At 44.0% G+C, this 19130-nt stretch overlaps 1 protein-coding gene across 1 annotated transcript in view; it reads right to left on the bottom strand.

Annotated features, from left to right (window-relative positions):
- Positions 1 to 19130, bottom strand: part of DNAJB12 (DnaJ heat shock protein family (Hsp40) member B12) — a 1115823-nt gene that overhangs the window by 539481 nt on the left and 557212 nt on the right. The gene's annotated exons all lie outside the window — the stretch shown is intronic.

Below are 19130 nucleotides of genomic sequence, written 5' to 3'. Positions count from 1 at the left end.
TTCTCCATCTTTTTTAAAGGGACACAGCTCTAAAGATTTTAGGAGGTTCGCACCTTGCCAACACAGAGTAGTGGGAAACTTCTCCATAACAATCTATGGAAAGTACAGTTTTGTACCTACCATAAATGTAGATGTCCGAACAGGATAGCATCTGCAGTCATAACAAATGGGTTGTCCTGTCATCAGGCAGCCCTTCGGTCGGCCGGATTCCAAAGTCTGGGTCCGGCTTCGGCTGATGTCGCACTTCACCCGACGTCATCTCTGCTGGTCTTCGGGTATAAAGGCATCAGCCGACGCTATTTTCCTCAGTGTTTCTTGCCCCAGATGCCAGTTGCCCACTTGGAAAGCTAAATTTTGGATAAATGCCAATGTTTCCAAAATAGTAGAAGGCAAACACAAAAATAAGCATGTATGTACATATATACAAACAAATACACCATAAGAGACTCCCCCCCAGCTAGCTATTAGGAGGGTAAATACCCTAGGAGTACCACAGAGGGGAAGGAGGGTGGGTAATCCTGACTGCAGATGCTATCCTGTTCGGACATCTACATTTATGGTAGGTACAAAACTGTACTATGTCCTTCAAGGATGCATCTGCAGTCATAACAAATGGGTAGAATACCATAGCCAAACTAGGGGAGGAGGAAGAAGAATTATGGTGTAGTTAGGATCCCTTGCAATACAGCAGTGGCAAACCCTGCTCGGGATCTAGAGTATAGAAGTAAATTATAATGCTTGGCAAATGTATGCACGGAGGTCCAAGTAGCCGCCTCAAAAATGTCCTTGGTTGCCACTCCTCGTAAGAAAGCTGTGGTAGTGGCTGTAGCCCTTGTAGAATGAGGTCTTATGTTCTGTGGAATTGGTTTTCCATGGTAGGAGTAACAGAATCTTATGCAATTTCCTATCCATTTGGAGATTGTCTGTTTGGAAATTGCTTTTCCTTCCCTTCCTGTTGCATAGGCTACTAAAAGCTGGTTAGTTTTTCTGTTACCTTTGGTTCTGTCCAGGTAGTAGCGTAACTGTCTATGTACATCCAAGGTATGCAGCAGTCTTTCCCCCCTGTTCTGTGGATTGGGAAAGAAGGTAGGTAAGGTGGATTGCCTGGTTTAAAGACACTCTGGATACCACCTTAGGCATAAATGTAGGATTAGTTCTCATGGACACTCTATCTTGATGGAAGATTAGGAAGGGTTGTACTGCCATTAAGGCCTGTAGTTCCGAAACCCTCCTTGCTAAAGTAATTGCCAGTAGGAAAGCAGTTTTCCATGATAGGTGTTGAAGATCTGCTGTTGCTGCTGGTTCAAATGGAGGGAGTGTCAATTTTTCTAGCACAAAGTTCAAGTCCCATGCTGGTAATGGTGGTTTCCTAGGGGGTTTTACATTCTTGATCCCTCTGAGGAACTGCCTGAGAAGAGGATGCGAAAAGACAGGTGGATCGAAGCTGTATTCTGCTGAAATAGCTGATGCATGTATCTTGATGGAGGAATAGGACAGGCCTGTATGTAGAAGCTCTGCCAAGTACTCCAGGATGTTAGCAATATCTATGTTCGACACATCTTTTCCTCTTTCAGTACTCCAAATGACAAACCTTTTCCATTTTCCTGCATAGTTCCTTCTTGTTGAAGGTCTGCGGGCTTCAAGGATAATGTCTTTAACCCTTTGGGGACGGCTTGCACCTGTCACCCCTGGGATTCCGGATATTGGCAAAGGCTCTTGCCACCCCCATAGTGCCTTTTTTAGGCAAGGCTCAAATTCTAAACCTACCACCCTAGAACACAAAAAAGGAAAAAAACTAAGGGTAATTCTGCTCAATGCCAGAAGTCTCAATCTCAAAATGCATGCACTCGAGGCCCTTCTCAGTAAGGAGAACATCGATGTCTGTGCTGTGACAGAAACCTGGTTCAAGGCTCATGAGAGCACCCCAGCACTATCAGGTTTTACCTCATATCATGCATTCCGGCCCCAAAATCCAGACAATACCAAGAAAGGAGGGGGGGTATCCATATTCATCAAGGACACCCACACCTCAAGATTGGTAGCAATGCACGATGCATCGGAGACCATCCAGGTGCAATTAACCATAGGCAAGACTGCTCTGCAAATTGTAGCATGTTACAGGCCACCCTCACAAACTCAGGAACCTCACATGGCCTTCCTGAAAACACTAGAGGGATAAATGTATCACCAAACACCATCATACTAGGTGACTTCAATTACCCTAATATAGACTGGGAACACTACTCAAGCCCAAACACCCTAGCCCAAAAGTTCCTGGAATTCATAAACTCAAATGCCATGGAACAACTAGTCACCATCCCCACAAGAGGAGATAACATACTTGATCTCATCATCACGAACATGGGAGCACAATGCTCAACACCGGAAGTATACCCCTCACTGGTGAGATCAGATCACAAACTAATCTCGCTGGAGGTCCTCATCCCACCCCCACCTGAAATAAAAGGACCACAGTCAAGAACTTCTAAAGCCGACTTCACACTTCTAAAGACTAGTGTGGTCTCCTTTAAGGCCCCCGGCGAAAACAGTACTCAAGCCGCTGAATCACTTACAAATGCCTTCTACCAGCACCTGCAGGACTGCATGGATAAGGCAATCCCAAGCAAAACAAAGACTCTTTGTACCAAAGGCAAGCATCCAGTATGGTGGACCCCAGCCATAAACAAACTCTACAACAAAAGGAGGAAGCTACTACAAGATAGAGCAAAATCCTTAAAAGGTAAGACACCCTTGATCAGTATAAGTAAAAAACTAAGAGCTCTCATAAAATCATCCAAAGCAAATTTTGAGAGAAAAATAGCTAAAGACTCAAAAGACAATCATAAGGCCTTCTTTAGCTATGTTAGAAACCTGGGAGGAAATTCCCAGATATGCTCAGAACTAGTTCAAAATGATGTGAAGATTACTGATCCTACAGACATTGCCAACATACTGGCTGACAGGTTCAGTGCAAACTTCTCCCCCCCCCAAAAGGAGAGATATCTATACCAACGATTGCAGCCCCCAAACATTTCCAACGCCAAGTGAGAACTGCTCTCTCCAAAGCAAAAACACAGCATCCATGGGACCCGATGGGGTCCCGGCTGTGTGCTCCACGAACTCAATGAGGAATTAAACCCACAGCTAGGACAGCTGTTTAATCAAAGTCTTACCTCTGGATACGCACCCAGGAGTGGCGCACTGCAACTGTGGTCCCACTTCACAAAGGCGGTGCCTCCACCGACCCTGGAAATTACCGCCCATTAGCTTGACAAGCCTTATCTGCAAAGCCATGGAGAGGATCATAATGGACCTCATAAATAAAGACATAGGGAATTTGCAGACTTTGGATCCAACCCAGTTTGGCTTTGTCAAAGGCAGATCATGCCTTTTAAACTTGGTTGACTTTTCTATTACCGTCACCAAAGCCATTGATGAGGGAAAGGCAGTCCATACAGCCTACCTCGATCTGGCGAAGGCCTTCGATACAATACCCCACTCGGGTATCATTGAAAAACTCATCAGCTTAAAAGTTAACCCATACATCACAAGATGGGTTGCAAACTGGCTGAGTGACAGAACCCACAGGGTCAGAGTTGCTGGCGCCATGTCAGACTCAAAGCCTGTCACAAGTGGTGTCCCACAGGGCTCAGTCCTGCGCCCACTCTTGTTTGGCATCTACTTTTCCGAAGTACAAGCAAACACAGGAGGGTTATGGCTGACAAAGTTTGCAGATGACTGCAAACTGGGCACCATAGTAGAAAACACATCTGACACAGATATCCTTCAGAAGGGTCTCACAGAAACTGATAACTGGTGCCAGAGCCATGGCCTAAAGTTAAATGCCAAAAAATGCATAGTCATACCCTTCGGGAAAAACAAGGTTACCCCTAGCTACCAAATAGGTGGCAATCCACTGAGCACAGAAGAAGTTATCAGGGACCTGGGGACCCAGGTTGATAGTAGTCTGTCATTCGACACCCATGTAGCCAAAGTAGTTAGGAAGACCTTCTACATTGCCCACCTTATCATGAAGGGATTCTCATCTAGATCAAGGGAGGTCATGGTCTCCCTCTACTCCTCACTCATCAGACCAATGATTGAGTACAATGCCCCATTCGGAATGTATCTGACTCGACACTTGCAGCAGCTGGAGAGGCCACAGAAGTTCCTCACCAAAAGGATAAAGGGTCTCAAAAATCTGTCCTATGCTGCCCGACTGAAAGAACTCCAGCTCTATTCAGTCGCCACAGCTTGCTCAGAGGTGACCTTTGCCTAACATACAAGGCCATGTCAAACCCAGATTTGATGAATATGCTTCACCTCAAAAAATCTAGATCCATCAGAGCCACAAGGGCGGGAGACTTAAACCTCGACACGGCTATTAATAGGACATGCTGGAGGGATAGATTCATCACCCAAAGACTCCCTATGCTGTGGAACAAAATCCCGGTATATGTGAGGCAGAGCACCTCGCTGGCCTTGTTCAAGAGAAATCTTGACCAATGGATGGGAGATCGCAGATACACCCCAGGGATTACCTCAGTGTCACTGCTCGACAGAGGCACAGCATAACAATGGGTATAGTTCCCCATACTAAAGGGGTGGCGTAAGCCACAAAACGATGGGCTAGGCTTGTAAATGCCCTCGGGTAGATAGCCTAGTATGAACCTATGAACCTATAAGTCTGGGTTAGTTGCTGTTATGTGATGTTCCAGGCAGTCAGTTGCAAGGTTTTTAGGTTTGGGTGCATGATGTTGTAGTTGTTCTGAGTTAACATCAAAGGCATCAGGGGTATTGACCACATTCTCCCCTGAGACATGCTCCTCAGCAATGGATACCAGTGTTGTCTTGGCCAATTCGGAGCTATCAGAATTATCCTTGGACGTTCCTCTTTGATTTTCAGTAGTACCTTGTGCATCAAGGGAAGAGGTGGGAATGCATATGCTGTCAGGCCTTTCCAACTGAAGGATAGAGAGTCCACCTTCCATGCAAATGGGTGGTATGTCCTTGTGCAGAATTTTGTGAGCTGGTGATTGAGTGGGGATGCGAAAAGGTCTATTTGTGGCATTCCCCATTTCTTTGTGATGGCCTTGAAAATGTCCGGGTGTAGCATCCATTCGTGAGCATCCGAGGTGGTTCTGCTTAACATGTCTGCTAGGGTGTTTTCTTTTCCTGGCACAAATATTGCCTGTAACTGGATGTTGTAGCTCAGAGCTATATTCCAAAGGTCCAGAGTCATCCTGCATAGGGGATATGAATGAGTGCCTCCCTGTTTGTTGATGTACCACATGACTGTGGTGTTGTCTGTCCTTATCATTAAATGGCCTTCGAGGAATGGTCTGAATTTCTGGATTGCTAGTTTTACTGCCAGCATTTCTTTTTGGTTTATGTGCAGGTGCAGCTGGTCTGGAGTCCACAATCCTTGTATGCATTTGTCCAACATGTGCGCCCCCCAGCCTAGGTCTGAGGCGTCCGTTGTGATGGTTTGGCTTGCTTGCAAGTTGTGGAAGGGCAAGCCTGGGTTTGACTGGCATGCTTGAGCCCACCATAGGAACTCTTGTTTCAGGCATGGGATTAGTGGAATTTCGGTTTCTAAGCTGTGCCTGTGTTGAGACCATAAATTCTTTAGGTAACACTGTAACTTTCTCATATGCAGTCTGGCATGGGGGACCAGGATTATGCATGATGCCATGAAGCCCAAGGCCTGCAGTACTTTTCTTGCTGTTAGTTTGTTCTGCTTTGTTAATGCCAAGAAGTAAAGAGGGAGTTGTTCTTGTTTTTCTGCAGTTAGGAATGCCATTTGTTTTACTGTGTCCAATTCCGCACCCAAGAATGTTCTTGTCTGGGATGGTATCAGTCTTGACTTTTTTAAATTGACTGTGTATCCCAGAGCTTGTAGTAAGCAAATGACTCTTTGTAAATCTGTTGTCAGCTTGCTTTTGTTGTCCGCTTGTAACAGGCAGTCATCCAGGTATGGATAAATTTGGATTCCTGTAGCCTGCAATGAGCGATTACTGATGCCAGGCATTTTGTGAATACTCTGGGCAGTAGATAAGCCAAAGGGCAATGCTGAGAATTGATAATGCTCTGATCCTGCAAGAAATCTGAGGTATCTTCTGCAATTTGGTCGTATGGGGACGTGCAGGTATGCCTCCTTGAGATCTAGAGTTACCAGCCAACACTCCTTGCCCAGCATGGGAAGACGTTGCTGTAGGGTCAGCATTTTGAATTTTGGGACAATGATGTATGTGTTTAAGACGGACAGGTGAGAATAGGTCTCCAACTTTTCTCTTTTCTTGGTACTAGGAAGAGTCTGGAGTAGAATCCTTTGCCCTGTTCTGTTATTGGTACTCTTTCCACAGCTCTCATCTTTGTTAATTGAGCTATCTGCTTTAGAGCTTCTGTTTTTTGATTTGGAGGTAGGTTTGGCATTCCTCTTTTTACTGGCAAGGTGTGGAAGTGGAACCTGTAGCCTTGGTCTATGGTTTGCAAAATCCACTTGTCTTTTGTGATATAGTGCCAATTTTTCGAAAATAAGGTTAACTTTCCGCCTAAAGGTGCTGCTATTTGCTCCCTGGTAGGCGGTGTCAGAGCCAAGTCACTGAGATTGTCCTGTTGCAGTGGCAGTGGTTGTGTCTGTGCCTCGCTGGTTATTGCCTTGCCACTGGCGTCCTCTGTAGGCACCTCCTCTGGATTGATTTCTGCCTCTAGAGCGTCTATTCCTGCCTCTTTGAGATTTTGAGGAGTCTGGAAAGGACCAATTTTTGGCAGGCCAGTTCCTGCTAAACCTTGGGGCTGAACCTGTAAGAAATCCTTAACTGTTTGTACAGATTTTGCCTTCTCTTCCATTTTCTTCATTACTTGCTGAGCAGGGGTACCAAATAGACTGGCCTTATCCATAGGAGCATCTAACAGCTTTGCTTTAACATGATCCGCAAGACCTGTTCTTTCAACCATGCATGCCTTCTTATCACTGTGCCAGTCATGGCTGATCTAAATGAAGCCTCCAGTGCATCATAGCCACATTTTAAAGAATGGTTACTAACCTGCTGAATGTTATTCACCATTTCTAAAACATATTTCTTATCTAAGGAGTCATCAGAGGACAGCTTCTTAGTTAACTGATCAAGCATAAACTCTTGGTATTGGATCATATGAAACTGACAGTTTAAAGCTCTAGCTGAGAGAGTAGCAGAGGTGTAAACTTTTTTCCCCCATCTCTCTAAGGACCTGGATTCCCTTTCAGAAGGGAGAGGGTTTTTTGCTGAGGTCGAGGCTACTGCCTTAGGCCCCTGGGATATAGTCTCAGGATCTGCAAGTGGGGCCTTGAATAGGTGGTGATGAGTGTCTGGCACCCTGTAAAATCTATCTGGTTTGGCAGGGGCTGGAGGTAAAGTATCAGGAGCAGAGCAAACATCATTAAATGCATCATCCACAACAGGCAGAACTGGAGGTATAGCTAAGGGCCTATGTTGTGGTAAGTGCAGAAAGGTCCTAAGCCTTTTTCTTGAATCTGAGAAATCTTGTCCCTGCCATTGGAATTGTTCTCTCATGGCATGTAAGGTTTCCCCAAAGGAAAATTCCTCTGGTGGAGAGGCAGATGGAATGGATTCTTCAGCATCGGAATCTTCATAAGTAGAAAAGGGAGCCTCTGGCTGATCTGTTATGTCGGAGTCATCCGAAGAATCATCAGAGGACACTGGCTCGGGAGGCTCTGCTCTAGGTCTCTTTTCTGGAGGCTGAGAGGCCCTGTCTGGGTGAGATTGGGATCCCCTAATTAAGGATATTAAATCCTCTGCCAAAGTAAGCATTTGTGAACTAGAAGTGGGCCTGTGTGAGGGGGGTTTAACAGGCACTGATTTAACAGTTTTGGCTGCTTTAGCCCTGGCAAAGGCCTTAATAGACATGGCTGCAGGAGGCCTAGCAGCACCACGTGCTGGGGTAGAGACATCCAAAGGGATGGTGTCTGATAATTCACTAGGAACCGCAGTAGTAGGCAAAACTTCAGAGGCCGATTCAACTAAGGTAGCAGGAGCCTCAGTAGTAGTCGTGGATTCGGCTGAAGAATGACCCGTTTTCGGTTTCGCCGAAACCGAGACAGCCGCCGCTTGGTTAACCGTGGTTTGGGCCGAAACCGCGGACCGCGAGTGTCGGTCTTTTTCTTTGCGTTTTTAACAATTTGGGTAGTCGGAGGATCCGACGGCATAATGTACGCAAAATCGGAGCCGAAAAACTGTTCAGCAAACTCCGACCGACGCCTAAGCGTTCGTCGGTTGAAGGAAGCACAAGCTAAACAGGCTGCTACGTCGTGGTCTGGGCCTAAACAAGGTAGGCAGTAAGAGTGGAAATCTTTATGAGGTATTTGTTTCCCACAAGTTAAACAGTTATTTACTTTTTCTGACATCGGCTGAGGCAAGAAAGAGTCCCCAACGGGGTACTTAGCTTTTTAGAAGTCTTCGAAGTAGTATTCGGTAGTAGTAATCTCTGGATCTGACCGACCGGCACTTGCGAACAGCTTCTGCTTCGGGCGCCACGCTGCAAGAAAGACTGGGGAAAATGGCGTCGGCTGATGCCTTTATACCCGAAGACCAGCAGAGATGACGTCGGGTGAAGTGCGACATCAGCCGAAGCCGGACCCAGACTTTGGAATCCGGCCGACCGAAGGGCTGCCTGACGACAGGACAACCCATTTGTTATGACTGCAGATGCATCCTTGAAGGACATCACTCCTCAGTCCTTTGGATATTATCAGATGTGGTTCCCCCCTCAACATCCATAACCGATGTCTGCAGAGCCTCAGAGGATGTGCGAGAAGCCGGATCCATGCCGGCATCCAAAGCAGTCGCAGCACTGGAATCCAAAGTAACCGGACAATCCTCCGGGCTTTCACCAGCCTTGAGAGAGACGTCTGGGGGAGGTGGTATAGCAGCCGAATCCAACCCAACTTTTTTGGTCTTCTTAGCAGATAGATGACCCTCGGGCCAGGGCGATTCTGCCAATGCACCCTGCACCAACAACTTAAGATGGTAATTCTCTAGGTAAACAGACAATGAAGAAAGACTACTCAGAGTCTTAGGGGAAAAATGCTTGACAAATCAGGCACAACGTATGGTCGTGAAAAGCACCAAAACTAAACAAACACTGCTCATGACAGTCCTTATGGAGAATCTGGCTCCCACACTAACATTTCCTTTCTGGATGACATGTAACCTCTGCTCATGACAGTCCTTATGGAGAATCTGGCTCCCACACTAACATTTCCTTTCTGGATGACATGTAACCTCCCAACAAAAAAGAAAAAAGTCAACATAAGAAGAAAAACCGAAATGTTGCACTTATCTGAAAACAGCTTGGTAACCAGCAGATGAAGGAGAGCTCAGACCAACGGTCAAAGATGGTGTTCAGATTGGCGGCAAAGAAGTTCTGAGGTAAGCACGTATGTATGTCAGTTTTATACCCTACACTGTGAGCGGGGACCATATGAATGATGTAAGACGTCTTTCTAAGAAACCTAAGGTTTTGGTTTACTGGACGGATGCAGGGCTGACCTTGGCAGGGGATCCCTTTAGTAAGGAATACTGCAACAGTGATATGGAAGGACATTTACTTATACTCAATGTAGGTGCACTGGTGTCAGGACTGGAAAGAAATGACATTGTAGAATCCTCAAGACAGAATCATTCCTACAATGGGGCTAGGCCAGGCTCAGGGGGAGGATGGCTACCCTTGTTGTATAAGGGAGTAGTAGTCCACAAAATCACAAAAACTAATAGGCCAAAAAAGAGCCATAAAGAAGACTGGGTGGAATACTGAGGACAAGAAAGAAAGTATATATTATTATGAAAGAAGCCCAGAATTTCCAGACAGAAGATATACAGAAAGATTGAGAGAAATTAGAAGAAAGAATAATAATTACACAAGAAAAACTGTCAGAAGCTTCAAATAAAAATTTGTTTTCATTAATACACCAGACTTATGAAAAACATTATATAGACCAAGAAACCTTGGGCCAGTTGGAAAAAGAAGAGACTGAGAAGTGCAAAAATATAAAACACAAATCTTGAGATTTTTGAAAGGTATAAAACGATAATATGGACATGGGAAAGAAAGAGATTTGATATGGTGTGATATTTATGCAAAGGATAAAGCCAAATTAATAAATACAAAAAAACCCTAAAGATATTCTGAGAGAAGTACAGGCAAATGCATCCACATATGGAAAATTTCACAATACAAAAAAATAAGATAAAAAAGAGAGAACACATAACAGAAAATTAAAAAAATAGAAACTGAAGTTATGGAATACCTGCAAAGTGAAGGATTTAGTGTAGTAGGTCTAATGCAGGTTACATCACAGCATGACACAAGAACAAGTCCCCCACGTAAGGAGAAACAGGAAGAGCAGGAGACATCTAAAGAATTATTGACATGGAAAGGAAAAAGATTTAATATGAGGCAATATTTATGTAAAGGAGAAAGCAAAAGTAACCAATACAAAAAGGGCAGCACTAAAGATATTTGAAGAGAAATACAGGCAAAGGCATCCAGATATGGAAAATTTTAGAATACAAAAAAATAAAAAAACAAAGAGGAAAAGAAAAAAAGAGGATTAGTAATGGAGAAGTTAAAGAAATAGAAACTAAGGTTATGGATTACCTGCGAAGTGAAAGATTTAGTGTAGAAAATCTAACTCTGATAACACCAAAGCAGGATAGAGCACTGGATGCCCAAATTAAGGCGAAACCAGTGAACTCACCTTTTCTCACTTGTCTAGAGGAAAACAGTTTTTACTACTTAATAAATAAGCACCTATTCGGGCATGTCTAAAGGTCAGCTCCCGGTGTTTTCTCCTGTCTACCTGATGAATCTGGGCATCTTGGGACAATGCAGCAATTGCTTCATGTACACAGACAACCCTCTCCTCCTACCACCCAACACTATGACCTGTGAGAGATGCACTTATATAGCCAAACTGGAAGCAAAGCTCTCTTCACCAAAGACTGGTCTAGACAGTCAAGAGGAAAAGGTAAACACTTCCACTGCACCACACTCATCACATAGTCCCTCAAAACCTACACCTCCAAAACACACACACACAGAAGCACAAAACACACACCTACATTTGCGGAGGCTCTCAGTACAAATCTGCCCAAACAACAGAGCCCTCTAAAGCAGAAATGCAAGCAACCTCCACCCCCCCCCCCAACACAACCCAAATGACACATAGCACACATACTCAGTGTGATACTCAACTACAGCCCATAAGGCATAATGTACCCAACACTCTAGTCATAGCTGACTCTATAGTCAGGCACACTGATGTTCCACTCACCAGGCTAAACAAGGAAAAAGTTACTGTCAGCTGCCTGTTAGGTGCCAGGATCCGCCACATAATGCACGTACTCAGGTCACTCCAAAACAAGTACAAATATGACTCCGTCATTGTCCATGTTGGTGTGAATGACCTGAGACGTACCTCCCTGGACTACATGAAAAGAGACATGGAGGAGCTCTCCGATCTTGTAGCCCAGGCCGGTATGACCCTAGCCCTGAGTAGCATCCTGCCATCACCCAGAATGACACCACAGTACAAGGACAAAATGATTGACTTTAACAATTGGCTAAGCTTCTGGTGTCATTCTAAGGGAATCCAGTATCTGTCTGCCTGGGATGACATGATTGACAGACCACGCTGCTTTGCCAGAGATGGCCTGCACCTGTCGCCCTTGAGATTCTGGATACTGGCAAAGGCTCTTGCCACCCCTATAGTGCCTTTTTAGGCAAGGTTCAAATGACAAATTCACCACCGTAACAGGTACAAGCAAGCAAAATCTGAGGGTTATGCTACTCCATGCTAGACGTCTAAACCTCAAAATGCACTCACTCGAGACGCTCCTTAAAATGGAGAACATTGACATCTGTGCAGTGACAGAGACCTGGTTCAAAGATCCAGAGAGCACCCCTGCATTACCAGGCTATAATTCATACCACACCTTCCTGCCACCAAACCCGGACCGAAACACTAAAGGTGGAGGCGTGTCTATATTCATTAAGGATATCCACACCTCCAAGTTAGTTGCTCAGCATAATGCATCCGAGATTATCCCAGTTCAACTAACTCTGGGCAAAACCGCAATCCAGATTGTATCTTGCTACAGACCCCCCACCATGCCCCAGGATTCCCACTCCTCTTTTCTTGATACACTGTAAACTATCAAGGTGCAACCCAGCACTAATAATGGGCGATTTCAACTACCCTACTATTAACTGGGAAAACTACTCATGTACCAACTTTTTTGCTCAACGTTTTCTGGAAATCATCAATTCCAACACCTTGGATCAACTTACCCACACCCCCAACAGGGGCAGCAATATCCTAGACCTGGTCATCACAAACATGGGTGACTGGTGTTCCACACCAGAGGTCAGCTCCTCGTTGGTCAGATCCAACCACAAGCTAATCACCCTAAACATCCACATCCCGCTCCCATCCCCCATTAGGAAAACAACCGTAAAAAATTTCTCCAAAGCCAACTTCACGCTTCTTAAGACAGATGTGGCAAACTTCACGACACCCATGCAAATGGACAATAGAGGTACGACTGCTGAATCCTACACAAATGCACTTTATAAGCACTTACACGAGTGCATGGATCGTGCTATCCCTAACAGAACCAATATGCTATCCTCCAAAAAAAGGAAGCAGATCTGGTGGTCTTCTGCCATAAACAAACTCTACAACAGAAGAAAGAAACTGTTGCAAAAAACAGTAAAATCCCATGATTGGAGGAACTCCCTGGTCAGCCTCAGTAAGAAGCTGAGATCCCTCACAAAATCCTCCAAAGCTAGTTATGAAAGCAAAATTGCCACTGATTCTAAAGACAACCACAAAGCATTCTATAGCTATGTCAAAAATCTCAATGGCAACACTCAGATCTGCTCTGAGTTACAGCACAATGACACTAAATATACAGAACCAACTGATATTGCCAACATCCTGGCAGATAGGTTCAGTGCTAACTTTACCCCCCTCTCACCCCCCTAAAGGGCCCATCTTTATACCGGAAGAATGCAACGTTCCTGTAATCACGGCTGCACAGGTAAAAACCTCACTCTCCAAAGCCAAAAACACAGCATCCATGGGACCTGACAACATCCCAGGCTGCTTCTACATGAACTACAGAATGAACTGGCACCGCACCTAAGTATCATGTTCAATCATAGCCTCACCTCAGGCTTTGTGCCCACTGAATGGCGCACCGCAACAGTTATCCCATTCCACAAAGGGGGGCCACAACAGACCCCGGGAACTACCACCCCATTAGCCTGACGAGCCTTGTCTGCAAGGCCATGGAACGCATCATCATGGAACTCATAAACAAAGACATTGGAGATCTTCAAACTCTGGACCCCACACAGTTTGGGTTTGTAAAAGGCAGATCATGTCTCCTAAACCTGATAGACTTCTTTGAAGTAGTCACCAAAGTCATAGATGAGGGTAAGGTGGTTCACACAGCCTATCTAGATCTCGCCAAGCCGTTCGACACCATCCCCCACTCTGGAATTATAGATACACTCACTAAACTAGGTATAAATCCCATTGTCACAAGATGGGTTGCCAACTGGCTTACTGACAGAACCCACACTGTGAAAGTAGCAGACTCCAAATCAGACTTCAGACCAGTGACAAGTGGAGTACAACAGGGTTCAGTCCTGGGTCCTCTCCTGTTTGGTCTTTGGCTAATTAAATTCGCAGATGACTGCAAACTAGGAGCCATAATCAAAACTCCTAACGATGTGGACATCCTACAAAAGGGCCTCACTGAGACAGATGCCTGGTGTCAAAGGTAAAGTCAATACCCCTCCTCCTAACATCCCTCACTCCTCAGAAAATATTGCTACCTCATTCAACACACACTTCACACAAACCATACTATCACTAGCTAAACAACACAACCCCCCTCCCCTCCAACCCACACCTTCAAATAGTAATATCCCCACTGCCTCCTCTTTTTCTCCCATACCTACCTCAAACATAAAAAAAACCTCTTAACTAAACTTAAGCCCAGAATACCTACAAATCGTGGCCGATGCTCTGGCCTACCCAGTATCCATCTTGATTAACCGATCTCTGCCAGAAAGTTACGTTCCCACACTGTGGAAAGTATCACATATAATTCCCCTCCACAAAGGTGGACCCTCCACAGAACTAACCAATTACTGCCCCATAGCTATTCTCTCTCCACTCTCCAAAATACTACAGAGATGCATACACTCACAGGTCTCAGACTACCTCCTTACTAACAACCTCCTTTCCATTACTCAGCATGGTTTCCGACCAAACCATAGCACCACCACTGCCTTACTCTCCTTTACTAACACCATCCTTCAGCATAAAAACAATGGTTATCTCTCCTCTGCTACTTTCCTAGACCTATCTAAAGCATTTGACATGGTCCCTCACAAACAACTTATCTCTGTCCTCAATAACCTATCCTTCTCTCAATCAGTCACCAACTGGTTTCAGAGTTACCTGTCTGACCGCCAACAATCAGTTGTATGGCAGAATGACATATCTCCCCAACTACCTGTCTCCATAGGGGTTCCCCAAGGATCCATCCTTGGACCCCTACACTTCTCTCTTTACACCAATAATCTAGCCTCTGCCGCCAAACATAGCACACTCATACAATACGCAGATGACTCAACCATCATCTGCTCTGCCCAGTCCCTACCCAAACTGCAAAAAGTCACACAGGAAGCCTTTTCCTCTGTTGAAACTTGGTTATCCGATGCCCAATTAATACTCAACCCAAACAAAATTAATTAAACTACTCATCTTCCAACCCACCAAACATACTCAAAACAACTCTCACTTTAACATCACAGCAAAAGACAACACCACTATATACCCAACTGAACACACCAAATTGCTAGGAGTGGAAATAGACAAACTAAAATTTGACATTCACATATCCATGACCATAAAAAAAGTCCACAAAAAACTAGGAGCATTATACAGAAATAAGCAATTTCTCACCAAAGCAGCAAAGATTTCAATAGCAAACTCCCACCTTATCTCCACCCTACTTTATGCCTCTCCAATATATACCAACCTAAGGCAATGCGATCTAAAGCTAGAGACCTGCTACAACAAAATTAGTGCAGAATGGCACAAAATACAGTGAACCGACCAATATCGCCAACATCCTGGCAAACAGGGTTAGCGCAAACTTCACCCCCCTCTCACCCCCAAAAGGACCCATAACCATACCAGAAGAATATAGAGTCCCTGAAATCACAGACATTCAGGTTAAAACAGCCCTCTCCAAAGCCAAAAACACAGCATCAATGGGACCGGACAGTGTCCCAGGCTGCGTCCTACACGAGCTCAAAGACAAACTAACCCCTCACCTAAACACACTGTTCAAACTCAGCCTCTTTTAGCCAAACAGGAAGAGAAAGAGGAAAGTGGCTGGGAAGAATAGGATAGTCAGAAAGCACCTGGTTTATCAGGAAAAGGAGACTTCTGAGGCACACGTCTGAGAAGCCTATGCAGGAGGAGCCCGCTTGCCACCATTTGTACCCTTAAAAGGAGGTGACATTGCCTATGAACAAAGGCTGGCTTATTGGGGTAATTTCTCTGAAATTTAGGCACAGGAGAAACAAACATGTTTAAGTTCCTGTAAAGCTTTGTCCTTATCCTGAAAGGACTTGCACAAAGCAGCAGCAACCAAATAAGTGTTTACTATCTACAGCATCATCCATCACCTTAGCCTTAATATCACCAGGCAAAGGTTGAAGCAGAAGCCAATAATAAGTCATCACTGACCAAAAAGCAGCAGCTTTAGAGGAAGCATCTGCTGCATCATAACTACACTTGATAGAATGATGAGCCACCTGGGAGGAAGTTCTTAACAAGAAAAGGGCAGAAGTTCTACCTTAAGAATCTGGAAGATCAGAAATCACCTGACAGGCCTAAGAAAGGACAGCCAACAAGTACCTGGACATATGGGTCTGATACTTAGCCCCATAAGCCAAGGTAGTAGAGGTATAAACCTTCTTGCCTAGCCCTTCCATAATTCTATCTTTATCAGAAGGCAGTAACTTAGGAGACGGAAGCAATTGAGATGGCTTGTCAGAAGCTACAGACAACACCAAGCAGTCAGCAGAAGGACACTTGTACAAGAATTTACAGCCCTCAGGCACCCTACAGTACCTATCAGGTTTCTTGGGGGGATGGGGCTGAGAGTCATCAGAAAAGGCATCCAACAAAGCAGGCAAGACAGGAGGGACACCAGAAGGTCTCAGATTCCATATGCAGAAGCTCACAATACCATTTTAGTATCCCAGAAACTTTAGCACAATTCCATTTAAATAACTCCATCATCCTAGAGAATGTGTCCCCAAAAGAAATACCTTCAAACAGAGGAGAGGTTGGCATAATGGTTAAGGGGTTTACCTTACAGACAAGGTGCAGGGTTTCATTCTCAAAGAGGTAAGTGGCTAGGCGTAAAATGAACCATAGGGGCAGTTAGCCTAGTACTAATCTCTGAACCTATGAAAGGGAGTTATCAGGACTGGTAGATCCCTCTCCTCTGATCCATAATCCAAAGGAAAAGGAATCTGGGATGAGTGAGCAATAGATTCCTCATCTGAATCCACCTCCTCCTCAAAGAAATCTTGCTCTCTAGGTCTCTTAAGGGAGGGTGGAGGACCAAAGGGGATGCTAGAACAAACTCCCTGAGGAGGTTTTAAAGTCAAGGCACTAAACAACCCCTCAGTGAAGAACTGCCATTCACTCAGCGGATCCTTAGGAGCTGGGGAAACAGGTTTAGTTTTTTGCTTTTTCTTTAACGGGATGTTCGCCTTATAAAATTTACAAGCCTCTGACCCCAGACTGCATTCAATAATTTCAGGAGGAACTTATCTGACTAAAATTTGAGGAACACCTCCAGGCCCCTCAGAGATAATCAGCCACTGTTCCCCCTCCAGCCACCGGTCCAAAGCAGACGTCTGTAATACCTCCTCAGACGGGTCCCCATCAACCTCCAACACAGTCATGGCAGAAGCCAACAATGAAGCCGGGTGAACCTCTGGACTTTTCACTCGCTTCAGGAGAGATGTCTGGCAGAGGCTGTAGAGCAAAAGATTCTGGCCTAGATTTCTTGGCCTTCTTCAAAGACTGCTCCCCTTGGAATGGGAAGTTCCATCCATCATGTCTTTAAGCAAGAAGCTTAAGATATTTACTCTCAAGATAAGGCACAAAAGAAGAAAGGCTATTACGAAGGGTCTTGGGAACAAAGGCCTGGCAGACAGAACAGGAAGTATGGTTGTGTGAACTGCCAAGGCAAAATAGACACTGTTCGTGATGGTCTTTATGGAGGAATCTGTCTCTCCCACTGGCATTTACCCTTCTTGGATGACATGAAACCCACAAGCATCAAAAAAGTAAAAGATAAGACAATAAAATTTTAATGGGGCACTTTTGTAATGGCTTGGTGAACCAGCAAAGAACAGGTATCCAAGACTGACCATCAAGAGATGGTGTTTGGATTGGTGCAAAGAAGTTCTGAGGATGGTAAGTCCGGATGTCACATTTATTCCCTACTCTATGAGAGGAGCATACACATGATGTACAGCATACCTTAAAGCAACCTAAAGGCTTTTGTACACTGACCAGATGTTGAGCCGCCCTTGGCAGGGGATCCCTAGTGCAATGAATACTGCAACAGTGAAATGGAAGGACATCAAAGAATGTGCCCTCAGTTTAGAAGAAAATTATCTCAGAAAAGAGTTGCTTGATTTAAGAGAGATGGACAGACATATTAAGATCAATGAAAAAACAGACTACAGAAACTCAAACCCCAAAAAGTTAGAAGTTTGATAAAATAAATGAACACCGTGATTAGGGGTCTACATCACTTAATCGAACACTTATTTTAGCGAATACCTCTATGCCATACCCTTTTAATTGAATGTCCTATTTGCCAAAGTCTTTATTTATCGAACTAAATAAGATGGAACTACTTTAGCTGGCCACATAACAAAACTTAACACTAATGGCACTAAACTACTCCATAAAACGAAAACACTTAAAAAAGTTTAAACATTAATATTTAAAATGTAATATTTTTTTTAAATTACTTAAATAAAAATAAAAAGTTACACTACTTTAACTTTTAATATATTCTCAAGCTTATATAAGTATACTATCTTGCAGACTGGTCTGTTCTAAAGTGGGAGTAGCCTCACTAATTAAAAATTGCAAGCATGGTTTCTCCTTCATTTTGCAGGGAGGCTGCACCCCACATAAAATATACCAACTCCGAAATCGCACTATGTTGATGAAAAGGGTAAACTAGGAATAGACTATGAATATTGATGCAGTCATCAGTGTGAATATTAATTAACTTTCACAGGTTGTTACAAGGTGGGTGGGGTTTAGGCAGTACTTGCTACTACAGATATTATGTTCCTGGTATTGACCAACAAATAATTCGATAAAAAGAAGTTCGTCAATTGGAGACTATGATAAATAGGACGTTTGATAGAAATGGTTTAACAAAGACGTATTTGCTAAAATAAGACATCAATTAAATGATATAGACCCGTAATTAGGACTGTTCATAGAAAGTCATGGGATATAACAAGAGTAAATAGCATATATTACTGTGCAGCTAAATTAACAACAGATAAAGTCTTACCACAAAAACAGAGGGCAGTAAGGGAAAGGAAGTGGCAAAATCAAATGCCATCATGGAAGTATTGAACAGAGAAAACTATAAACAAATTAAGACAAGACATGTCACTGTTAGAAGAGAGTGTACAAGAGGGAAAAGATCAACAAAAATACTGAGAAAGGTACATGTGATAAAAGCAATGTGTAATATTAGAACAGATCAGGATCTACCGTACGCTATCACAAATAAACTAAAAATATCAGCACAGGCAGAAAAACTTAGAATGTATACATATAAATATAAAGGAAAAGTAAAAAAATAAACAATTTATTGATGACCCAAAAAATTTTGAGAATTGGGAAACAAGGCAAAAGGAATTGAAATGCCACCAAAAAAGAAAAAATAGATACATTTTGGATAAATATCTATGAAGATCCTGTGGAA

This window comes from Protopterus annectens, chromosome 14.part0, assembly GCF_019279795.1.
Source record: "Protopterus annectens isolate FY-2018-M chromosome 14.part0, PAN1.0, whole genome shotgun sequence".
Taxonomy (NCBI): Eukaryota; Metazoa; Chordata; order Ceratodontiformes; family Protopteridae; genus Protopterus; species Protopterus annectens.
This window is presented reverse-complemented; position numbering and strand designations above follow the sequence as displayed.